This window comes from Acomys minous, assembly GCF_964271855.1.
Source record: "Acomys minous genome assembly, chromosome: 15".
Classification (NCBI taxonomy): domain Eukaryota; kingdom Metazoa; phylum Chordata; class Mammalia; order Rodentia; family Muridae; genus Acomys; species Acomys minous.
Window position 1 is genome coordinate 71,642,690 of NC_140497.1, and position 24,754 is coordinate 71,667,443.

A 24,754-nucleotide genomic window follows, 5' to 3' on the forward strand; every position below is an offset into this window, starting at 1 on the left:
TGGGGGTGTGGGGCAGGGTGGAGAGAATATTGCAGTGCCAAAAAAATAAAAAATAACAGACAACTTTAACACATACTAAAGATACTTTTAAGAGCCAGGCGTGGTGGCGCACGCCTTTGATCCCAGCACTTGGGAGGCAGAGGCGGGCGGATCGCTGTGAGTTCGAGGCCAGCCTGGTCTACAAAGTGAGTCCAGGACAGCCAAGGCTAACACAGAGAGACCCTGTCTCGAAAAACTAAATAAATAAATAAATAAATAAATAAATAAACCTTTAAACCACTAACCACTAAACCACTCTCAACAAGACAATTCAAACTCATGTTCTGCTGCAGTTACCTGGGTATCTCCTGACAAGACAGCAATGCCCGTGCGTTGGTGAAGGGCTCAGGGATAAGCCACTCTCGATGGTTTTAGGGAACAGCATCTACTTTATTGCACATGAGCAACCACCTACACAGAGGAAGCCTATCGGCTGTGATTGGTTAGCACATCACCTCAGAGTGGACAGTGGCGCTCATACCGCCAGGGTCACTGTGAGGAAGAAGCATATTAAAGGAGAAGTGGGGAGGGCAGACTCTCCTCAGGCCAGCTCTCCGCTACTCACGCTGCTTCAGAATTTCAGTCTTCTGACATCTGGGTCATGGTGTGCTGTGCCTCTTGTTTAGAAGGGCGGTGTGCCACAGCATTTTCTCCTACAGTGCTCAGCTGCTGTATCCGCTACCAAGACCTGATCTTGCAGTCATCTTACTAATTAATTGTGGTCGTAGATTTTCATGGTATGTAGCCAATGGCAAGCGATACCTTGAATCACTCTCCAAACAGAAAGTACAGCTAAGTATCTGCTATAACAAAATTACCACATGGGTAAGGTTAAAAAAAAAAAAAAAGCATGCAGTAACCTCTTCACTTTAGTCCCTAGCCAATCTGGAGAATCTTACTTTTTAAAGGAATTACATGGGCCCAACTCTTGTCTGAATGGCTGGGGAAACCATACTGAGATCATTTCAGTCAGCAGCAGTTTCTTGCCCAGTTTTATTTGGCAGGAGAAGTCTATCAGTTCATAGTCTTAAACTCCATAAACTAGTTACCAAAGCCTTGAGTTTTTCAAAGTTGAAATTCTTAGGCCCTGTTGCTTTATGTCGGACTCTTTTTCTTCTGTCTCTGAACTCAGTGAACTACTGTCAACACTTCACTTCGGCCAGGGTATTTCACAGATGCTTCTCTTTAGGTTGCAAGAGATGGGAACTTAACCTAAAACTTATTTTCAACTTTATGTGTATGGATGATTTGCTTCATGTACATCACTACACCGTGTGAACCCAGTGTCCATGGAGACCGGAAGAGAGGGCTAGATCCACTGATGTTGTGTGGGAATCAGGCCCAACTGGGCTGCCTGCCTGTCTTGCTGTTTCCTGTCCTGTTTCTAGCAGCTTCCGTGTCTGTGTTTATGTTGGTTAGCTAGTCATGTTTACTGCTCTGAGAACGCGCCCCTCCCCTCCTCGAGACTTTTCCTCCTGTGTGCAATCACCACTTGAGGGATTTCACCTGCGAGTGGCATTCCTGTTTTGCTGCCTATGAAAAGGTTTTTTGGACACTGAATAAAAGCTGCTGCCACTGCTGCTGCTGTCTCAGCACGAAGGACCTGCTGTTTTAGTGTGTGTGTGTGTGTGTGTGTGTGTGTGTGTGTGTGTGTGTGTTAAATCCGCAGTCCCTTGCCCTTGACTTGGTACTGCGGTGGCGAGGGCACCACAAAGTTGGAGTTTCAGTAGATTGTTAGCAGCCACATGGGTGTTAGGGATCAATTATGCATTCTCTCAACCTCTGAACCATGTCTCCAGCTTTTTTATTTTTAAAGATTTATTTATTTATTATGTATACAGTGAGCATTAGATGACATTATAGATGGTGGTGAGCCATCATGTGGTTGCTGAGAATCGAACTCAGGACCTCTGGAAGAACAGTCAGTGCTCTCAACCTCTGAGCCATCTCTCCAGCCCCATCTCTAGCTTTTTACATGAAAGAAATTACTAACTCATATGGCCTAAGTAGTCTCTATTAGGTAACAGAGATATGGCTCTACCCAAGTGCTCAAATGTTAGACTCTGCTCTCTTTGATCTCTTGACTCTAGTTTCTCCTAAGTTGGCTGAATCCCCAGATACAATCTCTTGTAAAATCTAAGACGCATATCTTAAACACTTGAGGGAAAAAAACGTAGTATGTTCTTCAAATAAATTTTTGGTTTTTGCTTGATTTAATAATACTATTAGTTCTATGAGAGTTTTGTATGTGTTTTGTTTGTTTTTTACCCTCCCTCCCTCAGCTCTTCCCAAATCCACTCCCCTTACTACCACCCAACTTTGTGTCACTTTTAGTTGAGCTCTTCAAGGATGATTTGGGATCACCAAATATTCTCAGTGTGCGACCAACCTCTGGAACATGGTCCACTTACCAGGGGATACATACTTAGAGAAAACTGCCCCTTCCCCTTCCAGCAGCTAACATTTATTGCCTATGGCTCCATAGTTTGGGTGAGATTGTATGACCAAATCTCATCTTCATGCTGGGACTTGGTCTGGCTTGAGTTTGTTCAGGTCTGGTGCATGCTGTTGAAAGTTGATGTGCGTTCATAAGTGCAGCTGCCCTGCTGTGTCCAGAAAAAAATGCTTCCTTGGAGTCATCTACCACATCTGGCTCTTAGACTCTTTCTGGTCCCTCTTCCACAATGATGTCTGAGCCCTGGGAGAGAGTAATATATATATATATTAAAAAGTATATATACACACTCACTCATGTTCCCTTTGTGGCTAAGCTTTCTTTGACCATTTGTTGTGTTTGTGTTAATTACCATCTACTGCAAATAGAAGCTTCTCAGGTAAGGGTTGAAAAAAACCATTGATTTGTGGACCGGGCATGGTGGTGCACGCCACTCGGGAGGCAGAGGCAGAGGCAGGGGCAGAGGCAGGCAGATCACTATGAGTTCGAGGCCAGCCTGGTCTACAAAGCGAGTCTAGATCACCCAAGGCTACACAGAGAAACCCTGTCTCAAAAAACCAAACTAACCAAACAAACAAAAGAATACGTCATTTGGTTCATTGAGGCTGGCCAGACCAGAGGCGGGCCTGCCATTGCCCAGCCGAAGAGAGCTCTGCCGCAGAGCAAGGAGACACACTGCTGCAGTCTTACAACAAGCAGCTCAAAGGCACCAAGTCCATCATGGACAACTCCACTGAGATCATCAAGACTGCCAAGTCCCTCGCACTGAATAAACCAGGTGTTTGTACAGCCCTTTAATGCCAGGATTTAGGAAGTGGAGAGTGAGGATGAGACACAGGTGTCGTGAGTTACTCAGGGTGAACAGGACAATTACGAGATGCACGTTTGAGCTGCGAACATCTTGCGAGCTGGTGAGTCACTGATGAAGCTTGTATCTGATCTCGAGCAGTTTCTGATCCTCAATGACTTCCCATCTGTAAACAAAGCCATCAACCAGACCAGCATAACCAGCAGCTCCGCTCCCTGCAGGAGGAGAGGGATCAGAAGCGCATCACCCTGCCGGAAGAGGTCTCCTTTGACCTGTATGAGCTGGAGGAAATGTATGAGCTGTACTCGTCCAGGTACAAACAGTATTAGGGTGGTGCCTGCTGCCTGCTGCCTGCCCAGACCAGCCAGGGTCTGCAAAGGGCCTTGTGCTTTTCCAAGTCCTCGTTGGCAGCAGAGCCGTTGACTAGAGCATTTGATGGACAGCCAGTCACAGCCAGCTACCAGCCGAGGCGCTGGAGGGGGTAAGGGGGAGGCAGGGAGTGCAGGCCTTCCTCTAAACGAAGACGGATGACAACACAGGACTCCGTGTCAGCCCCTGAGGCTGGAAAAGGGCATCCCCCTGCAGGCGAGGAAGCCCTCCTGGGCAGCCCAGTCTCTGCCTTATGGCTTTAAATCTCTGTCTGTCTAGACATTTCAGTCAAGGCTGAAGGCCCCCGTGTGGCCTTCCAGGGTTATAACTATGTCTACTCTCTGGGACGCCACTGCCTACTGCTTGATGAGAGATTCAGTTCCATGTGGATGCCATCAAGCCCCACAGCGTAGAGGTGGGGATCCTGGGAAGGAGGAGGAAGGCGCTCAAGCCGAGTGGCTTTGAATGCCAGGCCTGGGATACTTATTTGGTCAGCTTAGCCTTTATTCGTGAAGCTGGAGCCCCAGGGGATAGCAGCGGGTAGGATCTGTCACCTGGCCCTCTTACAGGGTCCCTTAGAATCTTGACACCTGAGACTTTCCCATCCAGAGAGGCCTTGAGAATTTAAGAGTCCAATGTGAAATATATGGGAAACTGAGGCTGGAGAACGGAGGCCTTTGCTCCCACCCTCTTAGCTTGAAGTGAAGGAATGCTGTTCATTTATTTACAGGCCGCTAGCCTTTCGTCTCTAATAGCTGCCTTCCTCACTGCCAGGTGAAACTGTGTCCTATTGAGGACCTTGAGTAAGGAGGGTGGCTGGTGAGAGGAAGGCAGTCTCAGCTTGTTATTTAGAATTGTGAGGTCAAGTCCAGTCACCCATCATTAGGCTCATGTTCCTATGTAGAGCCTTGTCCGCTGCCTGGAACACAAATGTCTGTGCCACAGCTGACAGTCCTAGCAAGACTGTGAGAGGCAGCTAGTCAGGCTGTCTTCCTGGATTCTGCCACCATTTCTATTCTGCTACTTTTCTGATCAGATAGTTGAATGAAACAATACCTTTTTGTGCTGTTAAAAAAAAAAAAGAGTATGTCATTAGAAATTAGTTGAATACTATGTGTGTTTAGCCAAGTAGTAGTAGTAGCTCCTCCCCTAGGGCCTATGACCTTTCAGCCATAGGATCTCGCCCAAGACTTTAGTCAGAAGATTGTTGATAACTCCCATGATGTTTGTACCACCTTTGCACCTGTGGGAATCTTTTGCGAGGCCAGTCATTATTAGAGCTTTCAGAGTTCACAGCTTACTGTGATAGATGATTTTTTTTCCCTCTTCTGACAGCATGCATATCACCATATGGGACTATAAAAGCTAAGTAGGGGCGAAGCTTCCAGGTCCGTACTAGTTTGATTTTTACCATGTTCTGTAACTCAACTATATAGCGTATTCAGCAACAGGTTCTTAGCATCAAGCTCTGCATGATAATCAAGAGCAAGAGCCCTTATGTGTGGAGGTCCATGGGGCTTCACTTAGCAATGTCTCTAAAAGAGCTAACCCATTCCAGAATGGGCCTTTGTAGTTACTCTGTTCTCCAGGGCAACAATGCCTGGCTATAAGGTAACCTCATTTTAAATCTCTCTATCTATCTATCTCTCTCTCCCTCCCTCCCTCCCTCCCTCCCGCCCTCTCTTTCTCCCCTTCTCTCCCTCTCCCTCCCTCCCCCTCTCTGCTCTCTGTCTCTGTCTCTCTCTTTCCCCCTTTCCCTCCCTCTCCCTCTGTCTCTCTCTCTCTTTCTCTCTCCCTCTCTCTCCCTCCCTCCCTCTTTCCCTCCCCCTCTCTTTGTGTGTGCATGTGCACATGGATGTATATATGTAAGTGTCTATATATGTAGGTTCCCATATGTTGTTTTTGAAAGGTCTTTATCCTTCCCTCCCTATATCCCTTCAAATAGTTTTAATAGGAATCTGAAAATTGGCTTTCATTGAACTGGGCCAGGCACATATACATCTTATGATAAATTACCTTCTCTAAGGAGGCATATATTGACAAACCAGTCCATAGCTTCACCCTTAATTCTTCTATATTCCCCCCATCAATTGTACAAGCTTAAAATGGAAGCACTTAAACATACATCAAATTTGTGATCTTACTTGTAGGAAATAGATGTTACTGTTCATGCTGAGCAGAGGCAAATGAGTGATGACTTTGACATAATAGCTTTTTCAGTGTGTAACATAAGTTCCTCCTTAGAATAATAATGATTTGTGGATGAAAGTGAAGCTGGTGAATAGCAGCCCATCATATAAAACAGCATTGTTTGCTTGCATGCAGGCACTTACCCACAAAACATGCAGTATTTTATCTTCCACATACCGAAACAAGTACATTAACCCCACAGGTGATATAGTTCTTAATGGAAATATGACATTTGCCTGATTTCACATTTCCAACAGAAATGGTGGTTTTCATGCCTCTTGTGCAGTGGATAATTGTATATTTTGATTTTGATCTTTTCTAATTTGGAGAAAGAGATATTAGAATTTTAGAACAGTGTGCTCTTATAATGACAGCAAAATCTAAAATGACAGACAAGGCCTCATTATGCATAGAGTGGCTCAGGTGAACTGCTTTGGACTTCCTGGTGAGATCGATCAATAATCAAATCATTCAGGCTCCTATGATCACTTCAAAGATTCTAGCTTAAACCATTTAGAAGATGGACCTTGCTATGAAGTACAACTTTAAGGAATTAGACTTTATTATGGAAAAAGTACTATGGTATGTGTTTTAAATTTCCTTTGCATTTAATCCTTCTAATAAAGTCAAGTGTCTATGATCTACACTTCTTATGTGAGTAAATACAGCCAAGAGAGGACAAATGAGGCTGCCCCCAAATAAGTGTAGAGATATCTAATGCCAAAATCTGTGTAAATGATGAATTTATTCTAAAATTCATTTGAGAATTGTTGCTTTCAAAAAAGCACATTTCCTCATTCTAGGCAGCTTGGTGTTGACAAAGAGCAGTGGTAGATATTAGAATGTTAGGCTTTTAAACTGCAAAATCCTAGTTATACAGCTACAACAACTTATTAAGCTTTTCTTTGGATCAGTTTTTGTATTGATGAAAGGGAAGCAATGCATTTATTATATTATTTATAAAGACTATGATACAGATAGAAAATTATGGCTATTATCAGGATAAATGGCAAGGGTTTTCAAGATGGTTAGCCGATATATGTATGCTCAAGGCTTTTCTATCTATGCCCAAAGAAGAGACTACAGAAAGACAGTCAGTCCAGTTTATGAATATTCAAAAGGCTTAGATAGACTCATGGGACATAAGTAAAAGATTTTTTTTAGTCTTCAGCTTTTAAGCCAGCCATGTAAGCCTATAAATTACAAATAGAAAACTGTCCTCTCTCTAGTTGCATGATTTCAACTCCCTAAAAGAAATGACTCTTCGTATGACAGTTGGCCCTCTATCCTCTTTGGACTTTAGTGCATTACACTCCTTTATGCCTTGACATCCATTATCATAAGGTATAAAAGTTATGTGCGTCATCTGATGAATATTCTTTATGGGGACAGTTTTACTAAAGGCTGAATAGTGCACTTCTACAAAGTAATGCCACTTGAGTAAATATAGTCCTATGGAAATATTTAAATACTAAATTCAATTTCTTTAACTATAAGAAATAAATATATAAAACTACTATAATTCAGATTTATGAAATAATAAAAACACATAGTATTTTAAAAAGAAAAGTACTGTCATGAAAATTAGAAAATATGGATGCAGTCACCTTTCAGGGAAACTAAGCTAAATCAAACTTAATTAAACCATTCAAAGAGTGAAGTGCTGCCATACAGTTCATAATAAATAAATTTGGTGGTGTTTACTTTCAGTAAGTTTAATAATTGTCTTCTAAGAGATTACAGTTCTTTGAGGCAAAATGTCATTTTAAATGTCAGAAGTAGAAACCTTCACTTTAATTTTAAAAATGATTAGGTCATAATTTTTCACAGTAATGTAAAACAAGTAGAAAAATTGGAGTGAAATGATTCAAACAATAGAAGTCCTAATGACCATGTGTCATGAAATGCTGAGCATAAATTTGTCACAGATTTACTGTGACATCAGAGCTCAGTTTTGCCAGGGTAATCGTATGATTTTTGACAGATTTATTTGGTTCTTCTAGTGTGTTTGCCAGAGTAACATATAATCAGACAAAATCACATTATGTGATACAATGTAGAAACTGAGTCACAAAATATAAGTTTTGAAGCAATCCTTAAAAGAGCCCCAAATAAGTATGTCCTCCCTTATAAAAAGAAAATAACAATTTCTATGCCGTCCTCAAAGAACCCAATTCTAAACATAATTACATTCCCACAGCACAGTGTTATATTTATAACATTCTTTTTAATTCATTGTCATTAATTAAAGCACCTGCATCCTTTGGGGAAAATAGGTTTGGTCTTAGAACAAGAAAAGCTGTGATGGAGAAAGATGGATTTTGTAGGGAAGAAAGGTAGGGATGGGAAGATGGAAAAGTAAAAGCGGGAAGTATAGAAGCATTCTCCTAAACAGAATGTTCCAACAATTAACAATTTTTCCAGATGAGTTTGTCCTTTGACAATTGCACACATTAGTCAACCCGTTCTGATGACTCTGTCTTCCCATTGTCTCTTATCTGGCTCTTACCCCATCCTTCTCCCAGATTCATGGCTTTTGGTTTTGCTTCTTTGTGACCTTTGGATTGTAATTACCCATTAAACTCTGGTAGAGTCCCTGGCGTGGAGAGGGGGGGGCATATAATGTGAAGAAGCCAGGATGGGGTGGGAGTGGAGGGGAGGGTTGTAGATTAGAACACAGGTCATTGTTGGGGGGGGCAAAGAGAATAATGGGGAGGGACAATTCAGTGGTAAGGAAGATAGAAGGTAGGCAAAGGAGCAGGCTAGGAGAGCAATAATTATCACTAAGCACATTTGAAAACTTGTTTTATTTTTTAAACTTAAATTACAGACAGGATAGTAGGTGTCCATATGGGTTTTCCATACCTTGGGAACAAATGGATTCTTCTTATACACAGAGATTGATTTCATCAGTGTCGATGCTTTGTTTTTAACTCTATTTGCTGCTGGTGGGGTTTATTGAAGCCTCTACTTCCCTTCCAACTTCTTAACCCTGGGTAAGAGAGATAGAGGGTTATGGAGAGAGGGGACACAGACCCCTTTACTTCTCCTGGCTTTGTAGGGTCAATGGGTTCAGTGGGTAATGCCCATCTCTGTCAACAGCAAATTCAGCAAGCAGTCTCCTCCCAGCTGCTGCATCAATATGTTTCTCTCCAAACGCCACACCATCTGTCTCTGGTCTCTCCAAACTGCTACACACTACATGCCACCACCACATGCCATCTCTTTCTCTCTCCGAGCTCTTCTATTTATCTTCCTAAGAGTTCTAGGCCACACCCCTCTCTGGGCCTCAAGAGGCAGGCCATTACCAGTTGGCAAAGACCACACCTGCCCCACACAAGACAATTATAAACCGTGAACAAACTAAAGCCCCAAATGAAATTCCCACAGATGAGATTAAAACAAAAACATAATTTACATAAGGCAACTGAGTTAACTCTGCATCTTTAGTCACGGAGCACACCCACCAACATTTTCAACAAAGAGACAGGTAGTCTAATTGCTAAAGGCAGAAGTGGAGGCAGGGTGTGTCAGTTGTATTGTTCACCACGGTGAGAAAGTTCCTGGCAGATGTAACCTAGAGCAATAAGAATGTATTTTGGTGTAGGATTTAAGACACAGTACACAGGGAAAGGCTGCAGGAGCCTGAAGTGGCTGGTCCTTACACACCCACAATCAGGAAGCAGAGAGAGAGAGATAGAAGCTAGTACAAGACTTGCTGTTTCTTTGCTTCTTCCTTTTCTATCCCACAGAGTAGTGTCACCCACATTCAGGGTAGGTCTTCCCTCCAAAGTTAAAGCTCTCTGGAAGGAAGCAACTTTGTACCCAGAAGTGTGTCTCCCAGATGATTCTCAATCTAGTCAAACTGACCACGAAGCTCAGTCATCATCACAGGAGCCATAGGCTTGAAGAAGCCAGGGTAAGCAGTGCCCTAACAAAGAGGCAACAGGGAGAATTCACTGTGTCAAAAGGATGGAGAAATTAGCATGAGAAAGGAAGCTGGAGTCATATCTCTTTTAAAGAAGTATAGGTTTTCCTTTTTATTACTATTTTGTTCTCATTTTGCTCCCACTTTCTTCCTGTCTCTTTCTCTTAAGACTTTCAGGGGAGAAAAAAGCTTAGCTTATTCGCAAGGATCTGTTTCTTTGTTGAAGATAAATTTGGTTAAGGAAAAGCCCTTGCTGCCTTTTCATAGCCACCATTGGTGACTTTCCTTTGGATTTTGTCACTCATCTCATTAAAGAGCTGATCACCAGCATTTGTACCAAGTAGGGACGGTCAGAAGAAAACAGCTTTAATTGCTGAGCTGAGCTGAGCTTACCAAGGCGCAAACAAAGAAGTCCTGTTTGCTTTTCCTAGTGATCCTGACTCAGCCTGCAGGCACTATGTGTGAGAGCAGTGACTCTAGGAGGTGAAATATTCCCTCTAGCTGCTTCTCAGTTAATAAATGGCCTGTAATTTGGAGTATGAAGGTGTTAATCTAATCCATTATAAATGTAAACTAAAATAAAACCCTCACCAACAGACATGCTAAAGGCAAGGAAACCAATAGCCAAAGAAGCCTGATGAGCCTCTCAAGTTCTCCGCTGACTGGTAATTGAGGCTCATTAAAAGGTCAAGGGTCAAGTAGGGGCTGTCTTCAGCCCTCCCTCCCTCTCTCTCTCCTTCCATTCCCTTCCTTCCTCCCGTCTTCTCTTTCTTTTTGTTTTGTTTTATTTGTTTGAGTGATTGATTTTCAAGACAGGGTTTCTCCCGTGGCCCTGACTGTTGGCTCCTGTTTTCTTATCAATTAGACTTTATTATACAACCCAACTATCCTCGACAGGAGGGAAAAAAGGTTACGGGGGGAACAAGGATAAACCTTCCAGGAATCAGTTCCAAGGGACAAATTCCTTAGTCTCTGGGCCTGTAAGCAGATTCTCTCCTAGAACAAAGCAATCCACAGCACCCGCAGCCTTCTCTGTCCACGCTCTCAGTCTGCCACCAACCCCAGCACTCTCCACACGTTGTTCCCACCTCCCCTTGATGGCTGATTTGCAACACAACAGCCAGGTTGGAGTCTGGGGTTCTTTTCCCCAATTCAGGACCCAGGATGTGTCCTCTCAGCTCATCACGATGTCCATCTCAGTGAGGTCTGGCGGGGGGGGGGGGGGTGTTCCCAAGGGGCAAAGCCCACTAAGACTTCCTTCACCTGAGGCAAAGCCCACCACCCTTCCACACCTGGCTGTCCTGGAACTGTGTAGACCAGGCTAGTTTCGAACTCAGATCTGCCTGCCTCTGCCTCCTGAGTGCTGAGATAAAAGGATGTAGAGTAATAGGCAGAAGGCCCAACTCTGTCTGCAGCCTGCTTTTACAAATGATTTTTATCAGAACACAGCCCATTCATTGGTTTTCGTATTGTACTGCTTTTGTACTTGAGGACAGAGTTGAGTAATCATTGGGGAGGCCTACATGTGCCATAAAATGCAGAATGTGCACTTTCCAACCCGTTAAAGAAAACGCTTGCTGTACCCTGCTTTTGTAAAAGTGAAAAAGAAGGAATTGCAGTTACATATATTACAAGGAACCTCACAATCTCTTTTTTTTTTTTCCTGTTGATGCTGTTTGTTTGAGTTTGGGGGACTGTTGCTGAGACAGGGTTTCTCTGTGTAGCCCTAGCTGTCCTGGAACTTACTCTGTAGGCCAGGCTGGACTCCAACTCAAAGATCCACGTACTTGTGCCTCCCAAGTTCTTGGATTAAAGATGGGTGCCCCACCACTCCATGGAGCCTCAAAATCTTTAGATTAATCCAGATATTTGAAGCAAAACTATATGAGGTATGTAGGTCCTTTAATTTACTTTTTAAAAAAGCAAACACAATCATTAATAGATAGACAAAGGGCCAGTGCATGGTAAGGGAAGCACTTTATGACTGATGCATGGTGGGCGTCATTAAATTGAAGAGACAGCACGTGAACTACAGGAAGAGTATTCAAGATATGGAGGTCAAAAGGTTAAAAAGAAAAAAAAAAACGACTCAAAATATTTAAATTGAAACTTAAGAAAAGAGACCAATACGAATACTTCCTCTGAATGATTTGAGATAGTTTTAGAAATGATTTATTATTTAAAATATATTTGACTTTTAAAAACAATGGTTTGAGCAAATTATTGTTTAGGGAAAAAAATCTCATAGTTAAAGCACTAACACTTTTTTTTTTCTTCAGTGACACATTTAATGTGGACTAGGGTGCTTTTGATGATGCCCTGTCCTTACTTCAAAGAGTGTGCATTTAGGCCCTTTTCTACTGTGGCTACTTTAAACCTGCAGGAGCATGGTAAGTTGGATCTTTCTAGCTGGGCTTTCTCAGTCATCTCCCACACTGGAAGGATCTCTAGGGTGACACTGCTGACAGCTTCAGCTGTTCAGTTTAGTTTTCAGAAGGATACAGCATAGACTATCATGTAAAGCTCTGGATTGGAAGCAAATAAAAAGATTTTTTTAATTAATTTATTCTTGTTACATCTCAATGGTTATCCCATCCCTTTTATCCTCCCATTCTTCCCTCCCTCCCATTTTCCCCTTATTCCCCTCCCCAAGACTGTCCCTGAGGGGGATTTCCTCCCCCTGTATATGCTCATAGGGTATCAAGTCTCTTCTTAGTAACCTGCTATCCTTCCTCTGACAGAGGGGAGGACATCCTATTGGGACTCTAGATGAGAGAAGCATGGGAGAATAGCAAAGTAGAAGGATCCAGAGGATCCTAGAAACCTACAAGTAGAACATTATGATAGGCAGATTTGGGCCCAGGGGTCCCGCTCAAACTAAGGCACCAGCCAAGGACAATACAGGCGGTAAACTTTAAACCCCTACCCAGATCTGGCCAATGGACAGGACATTCCCCACAGTTGAGTGGAGAGTGGGGTATGACTTCCACACATACTCTGGTGCCTCATATTTGACCATGTCCCCTGGAGGGGGAGACCTGGTGGCACTCAGAAAAAGATTTTTAAAAGGGGGGGGGGGTCATTCTGACAAGAAGTTCTGTGTAATCAGCAAAAGGAAAACAATTAGATTAACGGTCATGGCAGAAAGGACAGGGCTTCTTATTTGTGAAGTCAGGTATCTGAGTTTTGGAAGACAGACTAGTACTGGTTGAATTATTTATTTTGCAAAACCATTACAAATTGCATTTGCTGTGTACATTAAGTACGTTTTCTTCTGTGCCTCCCACTTAGAAGATGCAGGGGCGGGCTGCTTTCTGGTTGTTGCCCATTATCTCTAGAGATAGATGTTTCTCTGCTGTCTTCTTCACTAATCTAGTGAGTGCTGCTCGGTTTCCCTGGTAGACCCTGAGCCAGTGTCCTTTTGGGAGACTAATTCTTGTTTTCAGGTTCAGCTGAGTGCACACTGGGCATGCGCGCCTCTTGAAGCCGCCTACTGGTTCTCTTGCCTCATCAAATCCACCCTCAAATTCCACCTGGGTCTCGTCTCCGCATGGACACGGGAACTCCTTGGGTCGCTTGTGTTTTGCGACTCCCCGGCAGGGACTCTGCGAAGCAGGCAGATTAAGACTGTACAGTCCGCTGTCAGGCCTTGTTTCTTAAACGTGCATGGAGTTTTCTTCAGAGAAATGGCAATAGCTATGGAGTACAGATACGGACGGTCTTCATACAGCGGCTAACGCCACGCTGAGCATGCAGCAGAGAAACAACCTGGGCTGAGTTGAGTTATGAGCAACAGCTGAGTTCAGAGTAAAATCTGATCGACTCATGAAAATGCCCTAATGCCCATTCTTGTCTGAGAGGGAAAATGAAAGTCAGGGTCTCTATGGCTTAGAAGCTTGAAATTGTATAGGGTTCAGTTATATAGATGTCATAGACCAGCAAAAGGCTGTTATCTCTGGTTGCACGTAACAAAGGGTTCTGATGCGACCCAGGAAAAGTATCTGATAAAATAAGGTCTTGAAGTTATGAGCTCACAGTGGCAAACTCAAAGGCTGTTGAGGCGGGCCGGCCTAGGACGCAAAGGCTTGTCTCCAATAGTCCCTGTGAGTTGGAAAGAGTGAAACGATGCCTTTTGCCTATTCCACACCTGAGCTTTGGCAATGGCCTGTGCTTTATAACTTGTGGACCAACAAAAAGGCATTGGGCAAAATAAATGGGTTTTGAGATTTTCGTTTAATTTTATTTTATTTTGCTTTTTTCCTTCCATCTAAACTGTTCCTTCTCAGGTGAAAGGGCGTATGTAAGGATGAAAGAAAATAGAAGTTAGCGTTTCCGCACTAGTCTAGAAAGGAGACTTGAACCTTCTGTGCCACTACCTCCTCATACTTCCCCAGCCCCGCTGCCTATCAGCCCTGGTGATCCTAATAAGCGCCATTTGAAACCAACAGAGCAGAGGCAGGAAGCTCAGTGCTTTGCCCCAAGCAATTGCTGATACTTAAGAAGGAGGGGAAAGATTGGGTGAAGCGCTGGTAGAAACTAAGAGAAGGGAAGAGAGGATGGGAGGAAGGAAGGGAGAGGGGATGGGAGGAAGGAAGGGAAAGAGTGAAAGATGGAGAGAGAGAATGGGAGAAGGAGGGAAAATATGGGAGAAGTGGGTTCAGAGGATGGGGGAAGGGAGGAGATCCAAGAAGTGAAGAGGGAGAGTTTCTAAAGTTTGCACTTTGTTGATTTTTATTAAGCAAAGAGAACACGTCAGGCACCCTTTACTAAACGACAATCCCTAGCTTCTCCAATCAGGGATCACAGCAAAGCTCTCATTAACAGGGCAAGGCTTTGATCCTAACCCCACACCACACATTGTAAGGTGCTCTCTCACGGGCCCAATTTAATCAGTGTTAATGCCTAAACAATGGCTCTCAACTAGGGCTGTGTTTTAGAATCACCTAGAGAGTTCAAAGAAACTCTCATGATCGGGTTCTGGGCTCAGAATCCCTCATCTAACGGTGGCCGTTTTATCTAATTTCCAGGTAATGTGAATATGTAGAAAGGACCTAAAATCATGATAGATAAATATAGACCCCCTACTCTCAAAGAAACTACGCCTCCTAGGAAACTGGAAAAAGAAAGCATCACTCAGGCTTGTCCCTGGTAGAATACACTTTAATTCGTGACGGATCCTCTTGAAAAGTGCAAGTTACTTCCTAGAGCTCTGACCCTTCAGAGTGGGGTGAATGTTGGCGACAGGACCACGTGCTCCTTGTGGGTCTTCTCAGAACAAGAGTGTTGGGATTACAAGTGCACACCACCACACCCTGTCTCAGGTAGTCTTTGAGCGAAAAGACAACAGCCATATACACTGTGTACTTTCCCCCACTCTTCATGTGGTTTCGCGTGGTGTAGCCAAATGTTCTCCATCTCCTCGGCTCAGACCAAGCATATACCCCAGCTGGGTCTCCACACAACTTAATAGTCAACACCAGAATCAAATAAATAAGCCCCTCCTCTCATGGCTTTCTTTCCCCAGCTCACACTCCAAGCCAGAGGGACTGCATGCATGGACTCTCTTGAACACCCTCTTTCTGGCTTCACACCAACAACCAACTTGAGTGCCCAGCCATTTGCTTCCAGACTTCCTACAGCTCTTCCATCTGCATAGTTACAGGACATGTGAGTAGCACATTGTTTCTGATGCTTGCATTTTATTTATATTGCTTGCGCAGTCTCTGCTCAGCGCATCCGTATCCAACTTCCCCCTGGTAGCACTGTTAGGAAGTGGCTCTCTTGGCGTTTGGCCATTGTCATGAAACAAAGGAGAGCACAACAGCGGCTCTGCCCACCTAGCCCTGCCTCTGGCTTGGCCAGTTACCATCACATTAGGAGTTGGAGCTTTAATTCCTGAGTTTAGGGGGAGCCGATCAAGAAACAGTTGAGGATTTGAATCAAAGACTGTGTACCCAAAGACAAGCATGGAACAAAGAGAAAGGTGAGCATGTAGCTAGTAAGCTGGCAGATGTCAAGACAAGAAGAAAAACACCATTATAAACAATATTTTGCCTCAATGGGGCACAAGTTAGACCTTTCAATTTGAGTCATGAGCCAACGTGAAATGACTTGGATTCACACGTAACTGACAAGCTTTTCTTAGCAGCTGTTTATAGACTTTGCTTTCAGACTTCTTTCCCCTGTGTCCTAGGAGAAGTTTACAGAAGGCACACACTCCACAGCATGTTTTCCATTCATACCAAATGCATGGAGAATTCAGCAGTATGAAGCTATAGTGGCCCTTGGTCCTTCGATGGAGCAAGCATGCTGGGTTAGGAAGAGTGCTGCACCATTGGCATGGCAGCCCACTCTGACAACATCAGGCATGCTATACATCAAGAGAGATTGTGAACTGCCATACCGCAAGACTTTTACACTGGGAACAAGGCAGCAGTTGTAGCGATGTGCCCAGGAAATGAGTAAGTGGCCCATTGGTTGATCTTTTAATTGATTGATCTTTCTCAAATATGTTAGCATAAACTAAGAACAGATTAGAATTGTTCTCAGGCTATTCCCCACGTTTGTCTTAGCCTCCTCACTGACCATAAACATTTACTTTGGGGGAAAGGTGGTAGGGCTGCACTTCCACTAAAGTCTTAACATCAGCAAGTGTGGGGCCCATGGAGAGAAACACAAAGAAGAAATTGAAAACTACTGTGTTAGCAATTCAATTAGAAATGCTTATTGAAGGGAAACCATCCTTACTCTGGAAAAGACACAAAGGAGAGGGAGGTAGCAATACATCATTATTACATTGGAAGAGGTCATTGGAAGAGAAAAATGTAGAAAGTCTATGAAAATGCCTAAAGTACAAAGAAAGGGGAACAAGTGTGTGTGTGTGTGGGGGGAACAGCGGTATAAAAGAGAAAGCTCCCATGTCCACAAATTAACAGGTGAAGGGAAATACCGGAGCAGGAACTTGGGAATGGCACACACTTTAGTAACTTCTGCTCAGGCCCATCTGTCCTTAAATATTCTGACGGACACTCACATTTCTCCTATTTATTCTGAAGCCTCCTTAGGACCCTCCCACTTTGCATTTTATGATAGGTCAACATGACTGTTGGCAATGGAAGCCAGGTGTCCCTTTTCTTTTCCTTCATGGCTCCCATATGTGTGTGCAATCTTACTGAGGAACACCTGTTCTTTAGCTGATCCCTCTTGAGAGACCCCAGTGTGACATCAATGCTACCATACTCTGTGTTCTAGAAGGGGGTGCTATGGAGCTTGGGGATAAGTAAGGGGCGCAGATTTAAGAATGTCTCTTTGGCTTTTGCTTATGAAGGAGTCTAGTGTTCATGTCAAAGGATTCTTTAAGGCTCTCGGGACTTTATGCTTTTAGCCATTAAAACACTGAAGAATTTTTCCCACTAAGGAGTCTATAGTTATTCAAAATGCATATGAATTGCTGGTAGCCTCAGAAATTAGAGGGGAAAAACGGAGGTTCATAACCCTCTTGGTTGTAGTTTCTTACTTCACAGGGCCACTCGCAATCTTGCTGACTTAACTAAGACAATGTTTAGGGTACTTTCTGTCAGCTGTGGGCCACATAATGATACAATCTATGACTCATCCCCTTTTGAACATAGAACAAACCCATATGAGCATATAAAAACATATGCACATATATACTGGACATATAAAAACCTGCTTATCAGGACTGGAAAAGAATGATAGACAGTGAATTTTGACGTTCGCAAGATGACGGAGCATTGTGTAGCAATGGTCTGGTCCAGTTGTTGAAATATGAGGAGCATTTTGAACAGAGCCCATGAGCTGTAGCCTTCCCTCCTACTTCAGTGATTTGCGTCTGTTCATATTGCGTATTTAATAACATATCTGGTGCTTTGTGGACTTGTGGTAAAGGAGGCCACCTGAGCTTTCCTGTGCTTTGATGGTCTAGGTGGTGGCATTAAATCTCAGAATTGTCAACGCTGCCATTCTTGCTTCTAGATTTTAATTTTGCATGTGAATATATATAATAACAATAATAAACATTTGATATCTATCATAAAGAATTTAGTTTTAAAGTGAAAAAAATATTTACTTCCCTGAGACCTAAAATGTCTCATGGAAGATGACCGCCTGGCCTCCCAGGAGCTTTGTAACTGCCTGGTCAGGTGGAAGTACATTTTAATTGCAACCGCTGAACTAAAATGTTGTGGATCCAGTTTCGAATCTCCACGTAAACACACTAAGGATTTGTCTTTTAAATTTAGATAAAAGCTATGCAATTGGACAGATGAAGTAGATGATTAGATTTTGAGAATTGTCTAGCAAGTAATTCTCTATTTGTTTGGCTAGTATTGTGCCATCTGCCTTCAGCAATGACCTGGTTATAAGAGGGAGGGATTTTACAACACTATGCCCAGCATCTTTCTCAGTGATATGGGATTCTCTCAGAAATTCATTATTTGACACCAAATATCTGTATCTCAGCATGCCTGTGTGATGCTACGTGTCTTGTTTCTGTTAGGACCCCGTCTCTAAAATGTTGTCATAGTAAAAGTTTCAATTTTTTATTTTTGTTGGTTTTGGGGTTTTTTTTTTTTTTGTTATTGTTTGTTTGTGTTTTCCTTTTGGATAAAGCTAATTAGCTAGCACAGGTGTCCATAAAATTACCAAGTAAATTGAAGGTGAAATGTATGTAACAATGTGTTGAAAAGTCCTACTATTGAGACTTTGCATGTTCATCTTGAGGATATAGCTAGTAAAATTTTATATATACATATGTATGTAACTATATATTTAGAACTATATATATAACTAAGAAGCAGGATGAGTCAGAGGGAATTCCAGAATAATTGAATGTAACCCCATTTCTTGACCTTTCTTGCTATTGTTCCCACTCAGATTGAAATCTGAAGTCTGTAAGCAACAGTTGGAACTAAACTAACAGAAGAGACCTTTAAATGACCGGATGTCTCTATTTATATTAAATTTTAATAGACTATGTGACATTAGCTACAGTCCATGCTCCATAAATTTGTAGAGTCTGGGTTTACATACAGCAAGCGATCCCTGACAACCAAGTATACTCTGATATCATAATTCAGTAAAAGGGTTTTCCTGCTGGCTCCTCCCTTGAGGTGTGTCATTGGCATGTCCACAGGAATGTTTAGTTGCCTGCCTTGTTCCTGTCCCCCACGGTGTCCCCTTAGGTATAGCAAAGAGTAGATAGCAAGCTGGTTGCTTGCCCATATCCATCTTTCTTAATACAAGTCTGTGATTCTAAATGTATGATTAAAACAATACTACCTATAGATCTGTATCAATTTGTTGCTGTCTTCAGTCCTGTTTGTACATAGGGTGGTTTATTTGAATCACCAGAGATTTACACATCTCAAGGTTATTGTGAAAATCATTGAGCTGAGCCAAACTATGCATGAAGACGCAGGTATAATGAGAGACCATAGAACATCAGAGACAGTTAGAGGGTTGTTTTATTCGCTTCCTGCCATTTCCAGGACAAATTACTCTACCTCACATTACTAAATGTTCTCACTTACTAAATGAAATTGATTTCTACGAATAATTGTCCCTATGTTGTTTTTCTGAGCCTCCAAAGTATGTGTTGAGTTGTTCACATAATGGCAAATCCAACAGATTATAATTGCATAATAAAGTTTTCACTAAAGTACTTGGGTTCCCTGCCTTAACTCATCTCTAGCTAGTATTGTGAGGCCCCAGGAACTATATGTCTTACAATACATCTAGTGAACTCATGTTATTCACTGTACTTTGATACTATCTACAGAAGTCAGTAATGCAGACATGGTTGTCAAGTGTGTGTGTGTGTGTGTGTGTGTGTGTGTGTGTGTGTGTAACAAAACCAGAACACAAAAGACATGTACTGTTAGTTATTCAAATGAACAAAGAATTACTGAGAAAATCCACAGATTTGTAGGATGTTCTGTGATTAAAAACATGAATGTGAACAACTTTTATTCATAAAATTAGTATGTGAGTATCTGAGAAATGGGTTAGTGGTTAAGAACATTTGATACTCTATCAAACAACTGGAGTTCAGTTTCCAACATTTGTCACACATGGCCCTCAAAGGCTTTTAACTCCAGCTCCAAGTGATCTGATCCTCAGTTTTGAGCTCTGTGGGGGCGTGGATGTACCTTCATGCATACACTCAAAATAAAATCTTAACATATAGTATAAATGGGTAGGTAAATGATAATCTGAGTCTTCATGGTATCCAAAGGGAGATAACAGAAAGGGAAATTTGCACAAATTGATACATAACTTAGGATATATGAATGTGCTTTAGTCCATCAGAAAAAAATGCACTAGTGAAGCTATTTGCGTGGATAATAGTCAATTAAGCTTGATTAATTTAAGAGAAGACCCATGCTTGGTGGAATATAGTCTATAGAGTGTACTTCTCCTCAATGAGAAAAGTAACAGCCATGTTGTTTTCTCTGCGCCATTGTTCTGAGGCAGTGGAACTGATGGTCAGTCTCCACTTAGCGTATTTGTCTTTCCCCATCTCTAATTTGCCTTCACCCCAGCTCTTACAGCCTTAGTCAAGTCCACCAATGCAGGGGTCTGTCAAACACATCGGGATATCGGTAGCTATAGCATGGTAAAAATCGGAAAGAAAGAATAAACAGATGTGATTGCTGATATGAGGTAGTTATCACTAACTTTGCATTTTCCAGAATTTCAAAGTTCTCCTTACAACGTCTAGAAGGTGATGTTGGGAGGAAAAAAAAAGTCATATTATGTCATTCTAGATAAAACCTTTAGGTCCCTCTCCTACAGCAGTTAATAATTTAAATCCCCTGTCATTCTGTGCTAGCTTCATTTTACTCTGAAGAAAGTTGCTCTCCCTTTACATGATTTATATCAGTGATGTTTGTACAACAAATAACAAACAGCACGAACTGTGAGTTTCTGAACAGCAATGGAAACGAATAGCCTGTAGACAGCGCTATGTGGCTGTGGTGGTATAAACACGGCTGTGTGACACGTAGGGTGATGAGCTTTATGTAGATTGTACATGTGAAATTACATAAGATTCACATGGAATTAGTGTGAGAACTATTCTAACATTTAAAAAGACACGCTCGTACATTTATATAATGCCACAGTTCTTGCTATAAAGTTAATGCATTTTTAACTTTGCATTTCCCTGTAAGAAAAAATATTATTTTGAATAAAATAAGGATTTACAATTTTTATACTTTAACCAAAATAGCTTCTTTTATTCAATGTAGAAGTTGAATCTATATCTTTGAGATTAAACTTTTATATTACCCCCAATGACTTTAATTTTTTTTAGGATTAATACTTATTTGTAATTATGCTTCTGTGGTAGGGGGATGTGTGGGCCTGTGAGTGTAGTTCCCGTGTCCTCTAGAAGAGAATGTTAGATCTCCAGGAAGTGGAGTTTCAGGTGACGAGGGTGCTGGGAAATGTCTTATAGAAACTATTGTAGAAATTCCAGAAAATCAGCACAGGCTCTTAGCCATGAGCCATCTCCTCGGCTCCTCAGTTTGCTTTTAATGATACAAAATTAGTTAACACAAAATCAGATCCAAGGACTAGCATGTTATGCTTCAATACATTATATAATATATTGAGTATGTTATCTATAAGATATTATATTATATATTATTATAGTATATATCATATACATTATGTTATATAAATGAGTATATATTATATAATAAAGTCCACATCCAGCCTAATGTCTCTGTTCTGAAGAGACTCAAAAGTTATCCCTTCCAGCTATTGCTACTCAATATTATGAACCACAGCCATTCTAACATCGTAACAATAAAGTTCTTTGTCCTGTTAAACTGTACGCTAGCATCAACTGATCAACTCTTCTCCCTCAGTCCTTCCCAATCCCCAGTCGTGGTCTCTCCAGATCACCACTGCACTCAAATTCTGTGAGATCAGCTTCTTTCCATCAGAGTGAGGTCAGGGCTAGCTCATCTCACTCCGTGTAATTATCCTCACTTCCGCCCACCTTATTGCAAGTGAAAGATTTTATCTCATGACTCCGGAGGATTCCACTGTGTAGAGCCATCATCTTTTCTTCATCCATTCTTATGTTCATGGACTCTTTGATTGTTTCTGTTTCTAAGCAAATATGAATAGTGTTAACATGAACATGAGAGAGAAGATACTTTGTGTGAATCCTGTATTTCCTTTAGATATGTACTCAGTGCAAAGGTTGGTGGGTGTATGGTGATTCAACTTTCAAGTTTTTTTTTTTTTAAACAACAATCACATTCTTCTCTCCACTTTATAGCCTCACCATTGCTTGTTCCTTGTCTCTCTTACTGCAGCCATTCTACTCAAGAAAGAGGGATATTTTATTGCAACTTTCACTTAGAAATGTTATAAATTACTAGAGCATGAGTATATTGTATAATCATATTAGGCAAAGGAAGCTGAAGAGAATAAAATTCTTCATAGTGGCCTTTTCTGCACTTAAGGAAGACTGCCAGTTGCTTCTGCGTGTGTGTTTACATTCGTGCTTCCAAAGCAAACTTGTGAGATTTATACCATCTGTCATGGAGCATTCTTAGAAGCAGTAGACTGTCACGTGGTTCCATGTGCGACTGGCTTCCAGAGCGATCACTACGGGGTCACGATTCAATTAGTGTCACTAGTTTACACTAGTTTTCACAGCCAGCTTATAATGAAACTGTCTCAGGCCATGGGAACAAGGAGGGTGTCCCAGGTTTCTGTGTTTTCCTGTGGCCCGAAAGAAATGTGTTCTGTCTCAAAAGCAAGTCAGTCTTTTACGGGAAGCCTACATGATTGCTGCATGGTGCCTGTAAACACAACACTTCCCACCTCCTCTTACTTACAACCTACAACTTAGTGACTACCATTGCAGTGTATGATGCTGCAGCCAAATACTATTTTCCTTGAGCCTCAAGACACTGTAGAGAAACTAGTTAAGGACCAGAGTACATTGAACCACACAGATGTACTTTTTCTTTTGAAGGAAGGCCATTTCCTCCCCACTGTGAATAGTTATTGGCAGTAAATGCATTTGTGGCCATTTCCACTTAATTTTTTATGACTCAAACTAATATTTAGATATATGCTTGGGCTTCATAATTTTGACAGTGTGAGATGATCATTGTCCTCATGACTAGAGCTTTATAAATGGTTCACACTCGGCACATAAGGATAGCAGGCCGGACCCTTCCTAATACTTTTCTCCTACCAAAGAGTTTGTTTTCTTCTCAGAACACTGAAACGGATAAACTTCCATTTTTAACCAACTGATCCATATCTTTATTATGACAAATCTATAGTTATGGTAGAGAAAATTGGCCATAAATAGATAATTTAACAAAAATCATGAGTCAAACGAGAAAGCCACAGTTAACCGCAATCACAGTTAATCCCCATTATTCCGGGTGTTGTTTTGTTTATTTGTTTGTTGTGTTTGTTTTTTGAGACAGGGTTTCTCTGTATAATAGCTCTGTTGTCCTGGAACTCACAGAGATCGTCCTGTCTTTGCCTCCCAAGTGCTGGAATTAAAGGCATGCGCCACCACTGCTTGGCTTCCATATTTTTTAAATGGACTAAAGATTTATAACACTATAGAATACAACTTTCTTAAAATGTTGGATTAAAAATAAAGCTTGCTTTTTCTCCATATGAAAAAAAGACCAGAGCTGGGTGTGGTGGCATATGCCTTTTAGTCCCAGCACTCAGGAGGCAGAGGCAGATGGATCGCTGTGAGTTTGACGCCAGTCTGGTCTACAAAGAGAGTCCAGGACAGTCAAGGCTACGCAGGGAAAACCTGTCTCAGGAGAAAAAAGAAAGAAGAAAAAAGACCATATGACATAAAGCATCTAATTCTACCATGATTTTGAATTTCAACTTTTTCATAGGTGTAGTTTATATATGTTTTGAAAAGGTGATGAGCATTTACTAGCATCTTCTGCCCAGAACTCTTGGACTTGCTCATTCTCCAGCTGATAATCATGAGGCCTATTGATTAAGAATGATTAATTTATCTAAGCTAGCTTCATAAAAATGAAAGAGACCCACAAATGGAAATTCCCAGAATGCAGATCAAAACTTCCAACCTAGTTCTCAAGCCAATGAAAGATGGACTGCCCACCTTCAGGCCAGGAGCAAGGTTCTCAACAGCTTTAGGAAAAACCATCGCTCTTCTGCCCATGGAAACTGCATTGAGTTCGCCTGTGTGGTATCCTCACCCTGGTCTAGTTCACTCAGTCCTAAGGAGATGATCACATTAAAAAGGAAGATTATGAGAATTCTAAATACTTCTCTGGGCCTGTACTGTGCAACTGGTTCCATAAAATCAGTCAGCTCACAGTTCTTTCTGTAGATTTCATCCAGTATGTAAGACTTAGTAAGAATTACATTCACAGATACATTGACTTTTAAAGTTAGAATGTTCCTTAGGCCTACCTAATCTGTGGTGTTCTGACAAAGTATAAACTCTGTGAAACATGGTGCCAGACTTAGAACTGCATAGGGAGCAGCAGTCTGGGCCCAGCTCTCTCAGATAAGCTTGACTTTTAGCCTTTAACCTTGTACTGGATGTCTGCCCTATATAGCTGCAGCCGTGCGTTGTTTTAAGTGTGTGTGTGTGTGTGTGTGTGTGTGTGTGTGTGTGTGTGTGTGTGTGTGTGCGTGCACGCACATGTACACATGTGTGCATGTGCATGTCCACATATCTCCTAATCTAGTCTAAAACTAACATTTTAGTTGCCCTCTTTTGCTCATTGTAATTTTTTTCTCTGACAGGAAGAAACATCTGTCTCATCTATAATGCATTTATTCATTTGCTCAATCATCATGCATAGGTATTTCCAGAATTTCTAATGCACATACATAAAACAGAAGTGTATACATACAAACACTGGAGACATACAGAGGGTTCAACAGCCTAACATATATCTTCATA

General features: G+C 41.8%; 1 pseudogene across 1 annotated transcript in view; it reads left to right on the top strand.

Annotated features, from left to right (window-relative positions):
* Positions 1-404: 404 nt before the first annotated feature.
* LOC311585025 (mediator of RNA polymerase II transcription subunit 22-like) overlaps positions 405-24,754 on the top strand; it is a 29,729-nt pseudogene continuing 5,379 nt past the window's right edge. The window contains exons 1-4 of the transcript XR_014783571.1: positions 405-533; positions 3,108-3,249; positions 3,317-3,615; positions 15,314-15,456. The product of XR_014783571.1 is annotated as a mediator of RNA polymerase II transcription subunit 22-like (transcript). The remainder of the gene's footprint in view (positions 534-3,107; positions 3,250-3,316; positions 3,616-15,313; positions 15,457-24,754) is intronic.